The sequence below is a fragment of the Muscardinus avellanarius genome (genome assembly GCF_963383645.1).
Source record: "Muscardinus avellanarius genome assembly, chromosome: 2".
Classification (NCBI taxonomy): domain Eukaryota; kingdom Metazoa; phylum Chordata; class Mammalia; order Rodentia; family Gliridae; genus Muscardinus; species Muscardinus avellanarius.
Genome location: NC_137787.1, coordinates 85201105 through 85218803, shown reverse-complemented (window position 1 = coordinate 85218803; position 17699 = coordinate 85201105). Strand labels below are relative to the sequence as shown.

General features: G+C 37.9%; 1 pseudogene across 1 annotated transcript; it reads left to right on the top strand.

The window, feature by feature from the left end:
• The first annotated feature begins 10187 nt into the window (after nucleotides 1-10187).
• On the top strand, nucleotides 10188-17233 carry LOC308258751 (large ribosomal subunit protein eL37-like; annotated as a pseudogene). The gene is made up of 2 exons: nucleotides 10188-10281; nucleotides 16952-17233. The product of its transcript is annotated as a large ribosomal subunit protein eL37-like (transcript).
• Nucleotides 17234-17699: the final 466 nt, after the last annotated feature.

The window sequence follows — 17699 nt, the reverse complement described above, 5'->3', positions numbered from 1 at the left end:
AATGAAAATATTAAAAAATAGGTCTAGGAGTGTAGCCCGGAGGCAGAAGGACTTCCAGGAATCCCAGTACCACCAAAAAATCCCCAAACAAACAAACAAATAAACAACAACAACAAAAAAAAAACAAAAAACAAAAAACAAAAAAAAATAATAAAATAGGGCTGAACATGTAGGTCAAAGGTAAAATGGCCTTCAGGTCTTCAGTTCAATCCCCAGTACTTCCCCCCAAAAAGACTCTAATATACCTCTAATATGAGAATATCCTTGCCATTCTCCTAATTATCACATATTCAGAGGATAATTTTACTGATATTTGTGGCCAGCTCTGTTTCTAGAGACTAATTTTACTGAGTTTTGGCACTTGCTGCATTTAAAAAGGTTAACACATTCTTTCTAAAGACATGGTGCATTTCATGGGACTGTTTATAGGAAAGTTTTGATTGAGTTTGTTTATTTATTGACTGTAATAGTCCTTCCAGCAGGTAGAGGAAATTTCTGCCGAGCTAGATGAGGCTAGTTAAGGCAAAAGATTTGGCAGATTTTAAACCCGGGGCCCACGGGGAGTGGGTGAGCCTTTCCCTGCACCTGTGGCCTGCCTGCAGCCACGTCCCTCCCACTGCCTGTCATGTGCCAACTCCAGGAGGCAAAGCGCACACACTGTAACATACTGATAGCTGTTCTTGCTCTTTCTCTTGTGAAATCAGCTGAACACAGTGTGGACACATGAGGTGTGACCTGAAACAGCAAAGCCTACTTATAGCTAATAACTATGAAGAATGATGCTGAGCTCGTGCATCACACCTTCGCCAGTGGTTCTCTTCAAAAGGACCATGTCCTTGTGCCTGGGATGTGGTCTGGGAGGAAAAAATGAGCCTGTCACTCACCTTTTTCTGTTCCATATAAACACTTCATTGCATGTCGCCAGCTGTCTCTTTCTTGTGACGTCTGCAATCCATTCCTAATGGGATTCTCTGAGTCTTCTCACCTCATTCTAATCTGTTCTCCAGACCACATCCAGAATGACCTTTTGAAAATGCAATTCTGATCATGCCATGCATGACAAGAATTTCTTTCTTGGCTTTGCGTTGCTCCTAGGATAAGGTCAAAATCATTGTCATAACCTTCTCTTAAGACTCTCCATGCTCAGGCCCCAGCTCACCTCTGCAACCTTATCTGTTCCCACTCTCTCCCATGCATTGTGTCCAGGTCACACTAATATTGTTGAGTTCTTTAAATTTCTCTGCATACAGCCTCCTATCTAGGAGCATGTACTCCTTAATACATGCTTGTAATTCCTCCTAGAACTCTCTTGCCACCCCTCCTCCCTGGACTCCTTACAGCAGATGCCCCTATTCATACTTGTGGATTCTCCATCAGTGAAGGTGTCCAAACATCAACTCAACCATGGGAATGGTAGTGGGAGAGGTGAATCTAATTTTAGATTGAGATCAGTGACTTGTAAAGCCCCTTAACAACTCTAAGATAGTTTTATTATCAGACAATTGAATATGGTCTCTGTGCAATATAGACAACATAAGCAAGTCTCCTCGTTTTAATTTTTATATAGAAAAAAAGAATGGCTGGACATGATGGTACAGGCTTGCAATATCAATATTTGGGAGACTGAGACAGAAGGATCATGGGTTAGAGGCCAACCTCAGCAACTTGGTGAGACAACTAGCAATCTATCAAGACCCTGTTTCAAAACAACAAGAAAAAAATAAAATGGAGCTAGGGTTGTAACTGGGCTCATAGTCTCGATTTCTTAAATAGATAGTTGTAATTCAATATAGCATAAGCTGTTATATGACATCGCATTTTCTAGAGTCTCAACTTGTGTTAACAATCACTGCAAGTCTGGTATGTTGCTTATTAAATTTAATCACTGTTGGTTTTGGCAGTAGTCTAGAAACATAAAAGAAATTCAGTGATTTTAATTTTCAAGATACATACAGCTAGTCCTATGAAATATCAGTAAAAGAGTCTTAAAACAATAGTGTTGCCAATGACAATAAATTCCCAAATGTAGCAAATGTGGAAATTTCCCGAATAAATTGAGCTAAGAAAATCTACTTTAATGTATTATATATATAAAATTGAGTCCAAGGTAAGTTTATTTATGTTGGTTACAATTTGCCTCATATATGGCTCAATCCCTTTATCCAAAAAGCAAATATGTTACACAAGCCACACCAATCTCTAATTATAGGATTCAAATTGTATTTTAGCCATTTCTTAAGTTCCCTGTAGGTTTTTTCTTTAAAAAAGCATACTGATTCTAGTCAACAAAATTTTCTGGACTTCTTTCTTATAAGCATAAACATAGATACCCCTGTGATTTTGTAATGAATAATGTTCCCCTGGCTTTTTCTCCCTTACATATGGGTATTGTGAGACTGCAAACCTATGAGATGAAGGCAGCCCTCTATCTCCTCTACAGACCGTAAGTGGTTAATTCTTCTCAGAAGGTATTCCCTAGGTATCAGTGGAGACTCTTCACTTACTGTCATGATAATTAGGAATTTATTCAATTAGAAATAGAAGACAAAAATAAAGCATTGTAAGCATGCTAGGGTTTCTTCATTAGATTTTATGACTCAAAAATGTATATGGCAATAAAATAATTAATTTGTAAAATTTAAAAACTGACGTTGTAGCCAGGCACGGTGGCCCACGCTTGTAATCCCAGAATTTGGGGCTATGCTCCCAGCCCTATTTTATACTTTATTTTGAAACAGGGTCTTGCTAAGTTGCTGAGAGCCTCACTAAGTAGCTGTGGCTGGCTTTGAACCTGTGTGATCCTCCTGTCTCAGCCTCGCAAGAGCAAGGATTACAAGTGTGCGCCACCACGGCCGGCTTATTATTTATGAGCTCTTTTCCTAGCGAATGAGTTTATGTCTAGAATAGCAAATTTTAAATAGGACTATTTACTTTTTTCTCCATACTAAAAAAAGATCAATCCCACATGAATCTGATTAGATTTGATGTTTGCTGCTGTTTTGTAATTTATGTGTTTGCATTTTACTTAATAGATAATATTTAAAACTTGAAGATTAAAAAGATATGAGAAAATATTAAGTTCAATGTTTATGGCATGAGGATTTTTTTTTTTTTTGATGGTACTGGGGTTCGTGAAAACCCTTCTACCTCTGGACTACACTCCCAGACTATATATATATATATATATATATATATTTTTTTTTTTTTTTTTTTTTTTTTTGAAACAGGGTCTCTTAAGACAGCATGGCTGGCTTAGAACATTTGCGATCCTCCTGTCTCCGCCTCCCAAGCATGGGGATTACAAGCGTGCGCCACCATGCCCGGCCTGGCATGAGGTTTTTAATGGTAAATGGAGCCACACAACTTTCTAGAACTGTTCTTCTAAATCTATTTAGATTAAAGGCGAGCCAGGCATGGTAGTGCACACTTGTAATCCTGGTATTTGGGAGGCTGAGACAGGAGGAGGTTCATAGGTTCAAGGATAGCCTCAGCTACTTAGTGAGGCCCTCCACAACTTAGTGAGACCCAATTTCAAAGTAAAAAAGCAAAAATAGGGGTAGGGGTATAGCTTAGAAATAGAATGCCCCTGGGTTCAATCCTCAGTACTGCAAAAAATAAAAAATAAAAAAATAGAGTAAAGGAACTAAATGCATATGTTGGAGAAGAAGGACAAGTAGGAATAGCTTGGATGCTTTAAAATAGAAACTATATTGTATTCTCCCCTGACCCCCATCTATTGTCACTGACTGTCATAGTCTCTGGTTTATATTTGATGGTTACTATTTTTAATTAGCTTATTACCATATTTTCTGAAAAGGTCATCTACTTTTCTGACAAACAAATATAAAGTAGCCTAGTGAATGATAAATACTATGAAAAATATTGAAGAAAGAAAGATAGGAAGTGCTCATGATAAAAAAAATAATTTATGTTTTGAATAAGTCAGGAAAGGCTTTTCAGGAAAACTATTTGGAGCAAATAATGAAAGGTTCCTAGGAGATAACATTATCTTATGTTTTCTTCTAGTAGTTCCATAGCTTCAGGGCTCACATTTAATTATTTAAACTATTTTGAGGTTTTTATAATTGATGAGAGATAGGGATCCGCTTTTATTCTTCCACATCTGGATATCTAATTTCCTAGTACCGTTTATTTAAAAAGACTCTTATTTCTCTAATACATATTCTTAGCATCTTTGCCAAAGGATGTGTGGCTCTATACTTTATTTCATTGGTTTATATGTATTCTTTTTTCCCAGCATCCTGCTATTTTGATTGCTACAGGTTTGTAGCATATTTTGAAGTCAGGTAGTATAATGCGCTCTCTCTCTCTCTCTCTCTCTCTCTCTCTCTCTCTCTCTCTCTCTCTCTCTCTCTCTCTCTCTCTCCTTTTTACTTTTTCTTCTCTCCCTTCTCTTTCCTCCTCCTCCTCCTCCTCCTCCTCCTCCTCCTCCTCCTCCTCCTCCTCCTCCTCCTCCTCCTTCTTCTTCTTCTTCTTCTTCTTCTTCTTCTTCTTCTTCTTCTTCTCTCTCTCTCCTTTTTACTTTTTCTTCTCTCCCTTCTCTTCTCTCTTCCTCCTCCTCTTCCTTCTCCTCTTCCTCCTCCTCCTCCTCCTCCTCCTCCTCCTCCTCCTCCTTCTTCTTCCTTCTCTTCTCTTCTCTTCTCTTCTCTTCTCTTCTCTTCTCTTCTCTTCTTCTCTCTCTCTCTCTCTCTCTCTCTCTCTCTCTCTCTCTCTCTCTCTCGTCTTTGGCTGACTATTCTGGGTTTTTGGTGGCTCCATAAAGTTTAAGATTTGTTTCTTAGTTTAGTTTTGTGGAAAAAACCATTGGTATTTTGATAGGGATTGTATTGCATCTGTAAATTGTTTTAGGCAGTGTTATGGTTAGATATGGAATGGCCCCTGGAAGAGCTCATAAATATGTGTTGGCATTGATATCATCGAGTGTTGAGGGTGGATAAATGCATGGTAATGGATTTACCTGGGTGGTTCCTGGTAAGGTATTACTGGAGGTGCAGACTTGGGGATTATATTAATGGTTCTTCCTCCCCCCACTCTCTCTTCTGCTTCCAGACTCCATAATGCGAGCACAGCTTATATATTCTCCCTCTTTCTGCTTCTTGTCACCATTTCCTGACATCTGTGGTCCCTGGCTTCACATGGACTGAACCCAAAACTCTAAGAAAATAAGTCTTTTTTCTTCTAAGTTATGTGGTCCATCTTTCATATTATAGCTGCAAGAATGCTGACCGGAACAGGCAGTATGAATATTTCAACAAGGTTAATTCTTTTATTCTATGATCATGAAATGAATGTTGTTTCATTTTTTCATCAATACTTTATAGTTTTCTTATAGAGATATTTCACACCTTTGGTTAAATTAATTTCTAAGTATTTAAATTTGTTCTAGTTGCAGTAGCTTTTGAAATTGGATTGCTTTCTTGATTTCTAGTTTAGAGAGTTCACTATGGGTATCATCTCTACTGTTAAAGAATAAAAACCAGCCGGGTGTGGTGGCGCATGCTTGTAATCCCAGCATTTGGGACCCTGAGACTGGAGGATCATGGTTAGCGGACAGCCTCAGCTATTTAGTGAGGCCCTCTGCAACTTAGTGAGACCGTGTTTCAAAATAAAGAATAAGAAATAGGGCAGGGGGTGTAACTTGGAAGTTAAATGCCCTTGGTTTCTATTCCCAGACCTGCAAAAAAAAAATAAATAAAAACCAGTACACAATCTGTATTGTGTACTGTATAATCTGGTTCATACATAACTCAGAGAGGGGAAAATTATCTATGCTGGAAACAAGATATTATTATTATTATTATTATTATTATTATTATTATTATTATTATTGTACTGGAGATGGAACCCAGGGGCATTGTTCCTCAGAGCTACACCCCCAGCCCTTTTTATATTCTTTATTTGGAAACAGGGTCTCACTGAGTTGCAAAGGGCCTAACTAAGTAGCTGAGGCTGTCTGCGAACGGTGATCCTCCAGTCTCAGCCTCCCAAATGCTGGGATTACAAACATGCACCACCACGCCTGGCCAAATATTATCATTCAGCCAAAAATAGATATTATTGTTTCTGAAGAGAGAGATGAGTTACAGACTTGGGGGACACATGAAAAGCTTCTGGGGCTGCTAATGTTTTAATTCTGACATATCCTTTCTTGTATGTTCACTTTGTGATAATTCTTCATGGTACCTATGCATATAATATCCTCTTTTAAATATTCAAAAACATTTAATATTCATATAAAAAGAAAAAATTGGTATTGAATTCGGGGTTTTCACATTTTCGGTAATGGGTGTTTAATAGTGTCCTAAGTAGCTGGAAGTAATTGTCCTTGGATGCTCAGTAAAATGATCATGCATTTCTTGACATTTGTTTTTGAAGGTTAAATTTAAATTGAGATCTGCTTCATCAGCTCAAAACACTGCGTATGCAGGCAGGGTTTCAGTGTTTTTCTATTATTTAATGCCATTTCACTTTTTCTATATCTTTTAATCAATAATTGTATGAAGTGATTGACGCAAAGACCTAGAAAATCTTCATGTAAACTGAATTGATGATTCCTCCCTTGCTGTAATAGAGAACATCATTCTTCTTTTATAATGCTAAATGCCAGTCAAAGACAGGAATATTTATATTTTGGAACACAGCAGTTGGTGCTGTTTCAGGTTCTGATTATTCCTCTCATCTTTTAAAGGTTATGGTCTGGACATGGGTCTCTTTCTGAAGGCATACATCTTGGTGGACTGTCTGAAACCATTGCTAGATCAAATACTAATTTCCAGTAGATACTCTGAAGCCTTAAAAAATTCTTGATATTATTAAGACAGTGATCACTTTAATGATAAACTAGAGTCAAATTAAAAAAAACCCTAAAATTAGCCAAATAAAAATATTCTCAGAGTAATATTATCCTTTATAATATTTAATTCCTTGCAGAGTATGTTATCTAGCATGATATAAGTTTTTATGCTACAATAAATTTTTGTCAAATTATCATACTTAATCTATGCCTTTATGAATCCAGTGAGCAATTAACAAAACCCTCATTGACTGATCAAGTGCTGACATATCAGAACATTATTTCCTCCAATTAATTTTTTTAAAAAACAGTATGTTCGTTAATTTCTTTATATGTGGTAATTATACTTGTAGCTGGTGAACAAGAGCAAAATGTAAGTAAAAGAGATGATGGCTATGTCGTGTGGTTCGAAGAGGGTTGGAGAAGTTCTTTTACCAACAGCCATCTAAGTATTATCAAGTTGTTATTGCTTTAAAGCATAGCACATACAAAGGTCACCATTAAAATGAAAATACTTTATCTTTTAAGGGATCATGTATTTCTGTTTTCCTTGTTAACCGAAATCCAAATTTGAAGGTTAGAGTGAGGTTAAAATCAGGTCAAGAAGAGAACCAAGCCCATTGTTTTGTGCACGTGTTGTAAATCTACCTGGCTGCTCTACCACTGATTCTGAACACACGCTTCTCAGCTGTAGGCGCCTGGGATGTGTTGGGGATTTCCTTGTTCTCTATTTCTTCACACTTTGGGATCTTGACCAAGTGACCAAAGGGATAACGCATGAGCACAAAACATTAGCATCTGGAGGATGAGTCTGAGTGAATACGCCACAGCTTTACCCCAGGTAACTTTGGTATGGCACATTTTAGCACATTGGATTAAAATACCTGCCCATGTCTCAGCCAGTCTTTGACTATTGTCATTCTGAATAGTAATTATGAGAGTAGCTGATGTCTAATAGTTTTTTTTATATGGCAAGCTTTTTATTTTGTCTTGTTTAATTAAAAATAAATCTCTGGGAGCATCATGCCCATTTTGCAGATTAGGAGATCAAGGACCCAAACAGTTAAGGAGCTTGAAAAAGATTCTAGAGCAAATAAATGTGGATCAGGGACTTGCATTCAGGTGTGCCTCACCTAGAGCTTCAGTGTCTGAGCATCATGGACTGCTCTCCCTCCTGTCCCTTTTCTAGTCTCAAGTAGACCCTTCAAAGCAGGCGCTGGGCCTTATTTTTCTTTATGTATCTCACATCCAACTCAGTGGCTAAAGCAGCTCATGTTCAATAAGAAAACAGTAAATTGAACTTGCAGACATCTTTTGTCTCTTTGTGGAAAAAAAATGTTTGTTAATTGCTTATCAGTCATCTTTTATGGTTGTCAGGACTGCCCTAAACTAGGAAACTAGGTTTGTCTTTCTTTGGCTAGGGTTTGGCAAAATGGTGCACAAGAGCCAAATGAAAGCCGCCCTGTTTCCCATGCTGTACTAAGACATCTCTATTAATTCTCCATGGAGATCTCCAGAAGATAGAGATCCGCTCCTTCTTCTCCCATACATTTCCAGGGAGGCCTGTAGGGAGAGAGATGTGAACCAGGTGGAGTGGAGGCCAGTGAGCTCTTTGACCCTTGTTCAAGGCCCTGGAAAGTTCATTTCATGGCACCAGGCAGCATAGCTGTTTCCCTGGCACCTAAGAACACTCAGCTTGCTGCGGCCGAGGAGCAGAGTTATTTAAACAGTCAGTGGTTACATGAGTTCTGTGGGATCTGGTTAGTCTATTGATGGCTTTTCCACTTGCATGGCTGCTCGAGTTGTGGTTCTGAGAAAAGAGAATCCAGGAGTAATTATGTGTTAGAGATACCTGGCTTCACAGTGGGGGCGTATTTGAACCTGTGAACTGCATCTTAATCCATTTAACCTTTTTTTTTTCTCTTGGTTGCATGAAACTATGCCCACTGGAATAGTCTTTTAAGCCATTTCTTTTAATCCTCGCACTTTACTATCCTCAAACTCTTGTAATCTCCCTTTCAGTCTCTTTTCATTTGAACTGTGCCTCTCACTACCTCTAAAGGGAATATTTACTTTGCACTCAACCGTTCAGTATCACACTTGGGTAAATAGAAATTTAGGCTGTCTGTAGGCACATCTCTTTTAGAATATTAATAAGAAAGATTTAATGGGATCTGGCAGAAAAATCCATTGGACTATAGATCAGAGAAATGTTAACTGTGTGATTATGAATTATAGCAGATAAGAATTCTTGTGCACAGATCCAGCTGACTCCTGATTCCAGTACATTGGTGATTTGTTACCACGTACAACTGGTGGGCTTTTTATTCTAAGTGTGACATTATATGTACATATTTTTATGTAAAATATATGCACATAGAGAAATAGTATATATATATATGTACATAGAGAACTAATATATATACATGTGTAGGTATATATTTATATGTATATACATGTAGAGATAGTTTGCTGTTTCAAAGAAGAAGAAATGATATCAGCTCATTTGAACTCAGAAGCCTGAGTAGGTTAACTCCAGCAGTCACTCTATCTCCAGGCACCGTTCCTTCTTAAAAACAAAAAAATAAAAGAGCTTTAATAGAAAATATGATGATAGAGAAGAGGCTTCATAAGTTGGATGGCATTTTAGATAAAAGCAGCCACAGTTGAAACCGGGTTTGGAGCCTACCTCTTCTTCCTGTTAAACTCCTTTTTTTCCTATGGATATTTTCTTGTTTTCCCAAGAAATTCGGTATTACTCCTAAGGTTAATGCTGCCCTTCTTGGTATCCTTGGAAGACAGACTCTACAATTTACAATGGATATAGAGGTGCAGAAAGTCAACTGCCCAGCGCTCTCAGCATTGGCACCTGTGGGGAGCAGGGAAGAAGCGTGAAGAGTGAGGGGAATGGATGCGTGAGCACACATTCAAGCCGAGCTGTCAGGGACACAAACTAGATAGCCTTCCAATGCTGTCCAGCAGGATGCACCTGCTCCATTCATATACCTGGGCAAGGGAGCTCAGGTTTAAGATAAGTTTAACCAGACTCTTTTTGTGAACCCTAGTAGAAGCTCTCCTTCCTAGACTCATGGAGCCCAAAATTGTAGGCATGGGAGAGATCACATTCCCCTGTCGTTCCCTGGAGTAATGGTAGGTGGGCCCATACTAACTTTCACTGCTTTTTTTTAGAGGCTCATGTTTGTTCCCTAGTGTGGACATGCAGTATATGGTCATTAGCTTAAGGGCCTATAGAAAGGCAGAGTTTTTTCTCAGCCTGGTTTCTCAGCTATGCCTTCTAAAAGGCCATTCTACTGCTCTACCAAGCTGTTAGCTTCTGGGCAGTACTGTATGCCGTTGGGTCCTGTGGGCTTACATGCCTACCTCTTTGGTGTACAGTAGATTTCTTGGTCTGATGCATTATTATGCAAGATCTCATATTGATGGACTAACCACACTGAACGTCCTCAGTGAGTGGTACTGGTTGATGTCATATGGATAAGAAATGAAAATTAATATTGGGAATATGTGTTGTCTCCAAGCAAATGGCTGCTCTTTCCGGAGTGAAAGGAGCAGCTCAGTGTAACCTATTTGCTACCAAGTGACTGTTTGTTCTTGAGAAGTTTTTCCAGATCAAAGACTCAGCATAGATCTTTGTTGCTAGCAGGCTGGAAGTCAGTGGTGGCAGTAGCTAGATTAGATTTCTGAGTAGAGGATTCCTTGTTTTGGGGGCTATATATAATTTCTATTCTTTACCATGGTTGTAATAATTTATCCATGTGCCAACCCTGGAGTGTTGGTTAAAAATACAAGATGAAACATCATACCTATATAATTAGTGTCTCTTCTGTATTGTTGATCTTTCTTAGGTGCATGGGTCCAAAAAACAAAAAATTCTTTACAGTTGGTGCCCATCTGCAAAGGTTCATCCACACACCTCTTTCCCAGACCTCCTTGTCTCTGATCATTCAGTCTCTTTCCTTCTAGGTCCTTGGAAGTTATTATGCATTAGTTGGTTTTCTCCCCCCAGATTCATATGTCAAAGTCCTCAACCTCAATACCAACAAATGTGACTGTATTTGGAGATAGACCTTTTAGAGAGGACATTTTAATGAGGATATGAGGATGTAGTGTGTTCCATTCAATCTGACTGGTATCCTCATAAGAAGAGATTAGGAAACACAAGAAACATCAAGGGTGTCTTCAGAATGGTAAACCATGTGCAGAGGGAACAATAGAGTGGTCACCTGCAAGCCAAGAACAGAGGTCCCAAGAAAAGTCCAACCTGACTTGCATCTTGATCTCCAACTTACAGTCTTCAGGATTTGAAATTAATTCATTTCTGCTGTTTAAACCATCCTGTCTCTGAAGTTTTCTTATGGCAGTTCTAAAAAACTGAGAATAAAGCAATGCCAACCATCCAGGGTATTTGTTGTATTTTCTGTAAAGTCTGGCATTATATGACTTCATTTTTGTTGTTGCTTTGTAATAATGTTGTTGTGGTGGTGGTGGTGGTTTTACTTTCTCAAGTTGCTTGTCTTTCCAAATCATCACCCAAAGCCAGGTCACAGGTAGGACTTTCCCTCACGATTACAACTCAGGATCACCCATGAACAATCTTTCCTCACTTTGCCCCCACATACTGAGCCAACATATTTCTTAACCAAGCTTAGCTTTTGTTCCTCTTAGTTGGTTATAAAATATCACCCACTGAAGCTTGGCATGGTGGCACATGCTTGTAATCTTAACACTTGGGAGACCGAAACAGGAGAATTGTGGGTTCAAGGCCATCCTGAGCAACTTAGTGAGGCCCTGTTTCAAAATAAAAATAATAAAACAGGTTTGCGGATATATGTCAAGGGTAGAATATCCCTGGATTCAATCTGTATTACCACAAAATAATAACAAACTAATAATAAACTATCACTCATTCAGTTATATGTGTGATCAGAGAGAGAAGTCTCAAAGATGGGTGTCATTGGAACCTGAGTAGGTGCTCCTGAAAGCTCAATGGCCTACTGAACTCTAGCCATGCTTATGACAATCCTAGATATATCACTGAATGCATACCTGGAATGGACATTTTTGCTATTTGCGCTTCTCCCCACATTATTTCTTTGGACTTGAATGATTAGGACTTGTTGGGAGTGATTTGCTGTGGAGCCCCATCCTGCTCTGTGCTGCAGTTATAGACTGAAGTCTCCTGTGTTTCCTAATAAATGCATAGGGGGTTCTTAAATATGAGATATGTTGTCTTCAGAACTCAGACTAGCCTATCAAATATTATATTTCCTTCTTAATGGTGAAAATAATGGGATACTTTGTTGTCTACTTTGGAGTGAATATTCTTGCATGACCCAAGCTACTGAACCTTTAAAAATGTTACTGGTGTGTTAAGACTCTGAATCTTTGTAGAATTTATTTTCCACTCCATGTGATGGACATGTCTTACCAAAGTTTTTAACATACTTGCCATTTCTTGCTCATCCAGTACAACTAACATGATCTCATTGATGCAGTGGAGCAATGTGATGGTCTGTGAAATGCATAGATGGTCTAGGTCACTCCAGATTGTATTATGATAGAAGCTGAGTAATCTAGCATAGTCCTGGGACAAGACTGCAAGATGCTTCTGGTTTTCCTTCTTGATAGAGATGGGAATAAGCACATTGCCCAGGTCACTGTTTTTGTAATAATGTTAATCTCCTTTAATAAAGATACCACATATATTATTGCAGCTGTAATTTTACTTAAATGAGCTAATACCAGGCCTCTCAGGGACATTCATTTTTAGGCGGCATAGTGGTAAATTAAAATATTATGATGACCACCCCCTTTGCTCCTCTTAGGTCTTTCAGGATGTCATGAAAGTCTGCCATTATATGATTTCATTTTGTTGTTGTTCTTTTACTGATTCAAATAAAGAAGATAATTTAGAAGGTTTCTATTTGACCTCACCATGACAACAGTTCTAATTCTTCAGATCAAAAGAACAACAGGGGGATAATATTGACTGCCAAGTACACCAAGTATGTTCTCCAAATATGCATCTAGAGACCTGAGAAATGACTATCAGTGGGGTGGGGATGAGGGTGACTATACCCAGTGGACTACTGTGAGCTGGACCTCAGAAAACACTCCACTTATTTGGTTCCTAAAAGCTCTCACTTCAGTGATGGAGGAAGAAAATAACAGCTCAAATTCAGAAATTGAGTAAGGAATCATGACTTTTTATTTGGCTGACTGCCCTCACTATTTTGTTCTTCAAGCACTTGATTTCTTTTGAGAGTTTAAGCAGTACTTTTGCTGACTGCCAGTGTATCAGTCCTGGCCCTGACCAAGACCATAGCTCTCTGGCTCAGTTCCACTTGGATGCCACTCTACCTGGCTGCTCATTATGATTACTGCACTTGCCTTGCGTGATGCTTAAGCTTGAACCTGGTCCCTATTATTTAATATCCTGAAATTCAATGGTTCCTAAACTTTGCTATGCATGATAATTACCTGGTAAGGTTTTTAAAACTTTTTATTGGTGCATTGTAGTTATACATCTTAATGAGATACAAGATGACGGAGGCATACATGCACACATCACTCATTTAGCCCTTCTTCAATCCCAATGTCCCATTTGTAATTTATTCCAATTAAATCACAATGTCTAGGGTGGCCAGACAACAGTAATTTTTAAAGATTCCCAGGTGTGGAAAGTTTGTAAACTGCTATAATCCACATTGCTATCATGGGAGATCAGTTCTGTAACAGTATCTCTCCCAGCAGCCAACAGTCAACTTCTCCACAATGCTGTGTAATCCCAGGACTCGGGGCGTGCACCACCATGCCTGGCTGCACCAACCTTTTTAATGGGTTTCCTGGGAAACAGACTCCATGAGGGAGACTTGCACTCATCCAGAATGTTTACTGGAGTGCTCTTAGCAACAACACGTGTAAAAAAAAGTGAAAGAAGCAGCATCTGACAGAAGATAAGCTAAAATACAATTGCAGTGATGGCTTCAGCTGATCCAAATAAGCCTTGGGGCTGGGCTGCAGCTTCAGAGCAGTCCTGAATTGAGGTTTGGGAGCAGTTGCACTCTACATTGGCCAATCTTTAGAATCAGGATGCTCCCAAGGAGGGGCACTCTCCCTTGGCTGAGGGCCACTGTAAGAGGTGAGGCTTAACTGACAACATTCCTGGGAGGAGAATGAGTAAGTTAGTTTAAAAGTGGGAGTCTGTTCAGGGGACCCCACCCATCTCTTGGGCTATTGGACTGACCTATGGGATCCAAAGAAGACTTAGAGACCAATTATATATATATATATATATATATATATATATATATATATATATATATATACATATCATACTATTTTAAATGCAAAATTGTTGGTTTATAAGGCCATATGTATAAGACTGTTTTTTTAAAAAAAAAATACGTACCTATGCACAGAAAAATCAACAAAAATATTGTTTTAATTTTAATGCTTATTTGGGTGATGAGATTATAGGTAATCTTTTCTTTTTTGTAAATAGAATTTTTTTCAGAATGCTTGGGTCACTTTCATTGTTAGAGAAAGCAAAACTACCTCTATTTTGATAAAACAAAAGTCAGTTAATCCAATGTTGGTTTATGAAACTTTACATTGCTAACTTAAGAAAAGACCATAGCAACCTCAATGATCTTCACTGATTAACAGTAACTCTCTTTTGAGTGTATTATACCCTAGTCATCACATGTCAGTCTAGAAGGAAGACAGCCATTTTCCTCCTTTAAGGTCAACTTGGACCTTCCCAGTGAAGAAACTGCCATTCAATTCTCCAGAGACTTGTTCTTAGCTTCTTTATTTCCAATCCTATTATCTTACATTCATCATATTTTTTTGTCTACACTTTGCAAGGTAGAGAGCAATGCACCAAAAAATGAGGATTGCATTGTCCTGTGTCATATAGTTCATTCACATAAAACAGAGGATGAAAAATAATTTAAAACTAAAAGAAATGTAATTTGCTTCCTACTGAAATTTTATTCCTCTCAAGAGGGCCAACAGTACATAGTCTTGCAAGGATCTAATGATGGTTGACCTAACTTTGCATGAGTCTTGAGCTCAGGAACCACAGACACTGAGAAATTCTGCATAGACCTTATGTTTCCTCTTTAGAAAGTTCACATGTAGGGTAGCAGGGCACTCTGAACATGGGTTTGGAAACTGCAAACTAAATTTTTTAAAATGCTTAAACAAGGTGATTATCCTCTTATTTATTTGCAAAAGTAAAATAGACTCTTAGCATTTTGTAACTCCGAAGTCTTTAATTTATAGCTGAGTAGTTTGCAGAGATTGGGGAAGCTGACACTAAAGGAATAAATTCAGTAGTTTTCAGGAAAACTACTAACTGCAGACAGTTGTATAGATTATTTAATTTTTCAAGGAGATGTCTTAACTGTACTATGAAATAATTTAATGAAGGACACCCTTAAAATAGTACGGCTTTAAAATGTTTCAATTTTATTAATGTTTCTAGAATCTTTTTATGTTTCTAGGATATTGATTATTAGCTACATGCTAAAAGAAATTTCCCCATGCCTCATGATAAAATAAATTTTGTATGCAGCCAAACTTCAGCATTTATGTAAAAGTGATCTTCCATTTAGAGTCAATATATCTATAAAAGTCTATATATCTATATATGGGCTATATATCTATGAAAATTTATGTTAATTTTTAGGCAAAAATAAAAATTAATTTCAATTATTCTTAACAAAGCTATGCTTCCCTAATGAAGATTTTTGCCCCCAAAAAAGCCAAGTAGCTTTATGAAATTCTGCAGGATAGAAAGCAGTTGCCCATTTAAATAAGGATAACAACATCTGTAGTTATTTTGAATAAAAGGGCAATACTAACCCATGCTTCCAGGAAAAAACAGAGAATTACTATTCCGACATAAAACTCTTTCAACTAAACTCTATGCCACTTGGTTTAGCAGATTTGGAATTCAAATTTACTTGCATTTATTTATTTATTTATTTATTTATTTATTTATTTATTTAGTAACAGGGGTCGAATCCAGGAACACTTTTCTTCCAAGATACAGCCCCAACACTTTTTAATTTTTTTATTTTGAAACAGGGTTTGACTAAGTTGCAGGGGGCTGGCTTTGTCTCAGCCTCTCAAGTACTGGGATTACAGGTGTGTGCCACCATACCGGGCTCTAAGTTTACTTGTATTTTTTAAAATAAATTTGTTAAATTGAGGTAGGTCATTAAATAAAAATTGATTTGGTAATTTCTACTTTGAAATTTTTGTTCTACTTCATAGATTGTGCAATGGACTATAAGAGCTTTAATAACTAATTTAAACAAACAACAAAAATACCAACTTTATTAGTTATGTAAGATGCACATAAGTTTGAAATAATTTTCCTCTTGTAGTTAAAATGTAAGATGACCTCCTTCAGCTTTTCTAAATTCTACTCTGGCTTTTAATCTTCTGAGATTTGTTTTTATATTTTGCAGCAAATGTGGCTTCTTTGTTTGGAAAACAAAAGTTCATAATGAGTTATGAGAAACACATTTAGATTTCTAGATCATACATACCACAGGAATAGACAAGCAAAATTTCTGTAAAAGCTAATCAAAAAAGGAAGGAGGGAGCAGCTGGAGAGAATATTTTGGATTTTCCTGGAGCATATACTTCTTAATGAGTGATTAATAATTTCTGATAAGATCCAAAAATAGAATGAGTTGTTTGTTCCTGGATTCAGCACACACTTCCACTAGTATGCAATCAACAGGATGTTTTTCTTTTGCCTTTTCCTCATTCGTGCATCACTGTCGGAAATTTTGTTAAAATAGCCTAGAGAGGCAATGTCTTTGAGTGAACTGGATTTCTCGTAACAGGGCACCACAATTTGTACATGTCAGGGCAGTTATAGTTTTGCAAACAACAAACTGGGTAGAATGTTTATCCTGCTCTTTTCATCAACTTTTAGAAACTCTATCTCTTAGGGTAGAGTTACTCTGGGTCAGTCCATGTGCCGATTGACTGGAGGAAGTAGAAGAAACTTGGAATGAGTCCAGAGAGAGAGAGTAGTGCCTGTTTACTTTCAAAAGGATTGACTACTTGGACGGTGAGTGTTATAGTTGGAATAAACGTCATCCTTTGGAAAGCGTCCTAATAAGACGCACACATTGTGCCACCGTGTTTTAAGGCCTACCACCTTTAGAAGTCTACTTGTGGCAAAGTGGGTACCCTGCCAAATGCAAGAGAAAGTATAAATGGAGATCCAAGCCAAGACAAAGACAAAATATCACTGGGACTGGTTGAATTAGGCATCTAAAAATTGTATATTGCAGATTCAGGCATGGATTCCATGAAGGAGCAACACTTAAACCCAAGAGGGCAGCTGTTGCAGCATCTAGTTCATTTTGAGAGTTGAAACAACTAGTCACAATAAGTGTTCCGGTTTTAAAAAGTGAAAGAGCTCAAATATTTATCAATATTTGGACCTGATGTAATTGAGTCATGAGGGTTGTAATCACAAAAGTAGATGTGTCTGTTGTAATGGGGTTACCTGGGTGGTACCTGGTAGGCCAGTAGGGTATGGCTAGAGGAGGTGGTCCCTGGAGGAACAGCCTTGACGATTATAAAATGGTTTTTCCTCCCCTGTGAGATGTCAAAACTACAATGCAGGAGTTTTTGTACAATGATTTTTACAGATTGTTGACTCCATGACCAGTTACCATCTGTGAGAGGCCATCATAGGGTGAGGCAGAAGCTTGGCTTAGTGCTGCTTTTTCTTTTCAACTGCTGGGAAAGTGTGCTCTGCGTGCTAAGCAAATGCAAAGGCTTTTCCCCCTGGATAATTGTAAAGCAGTAATGCAGTAATGATTTAATA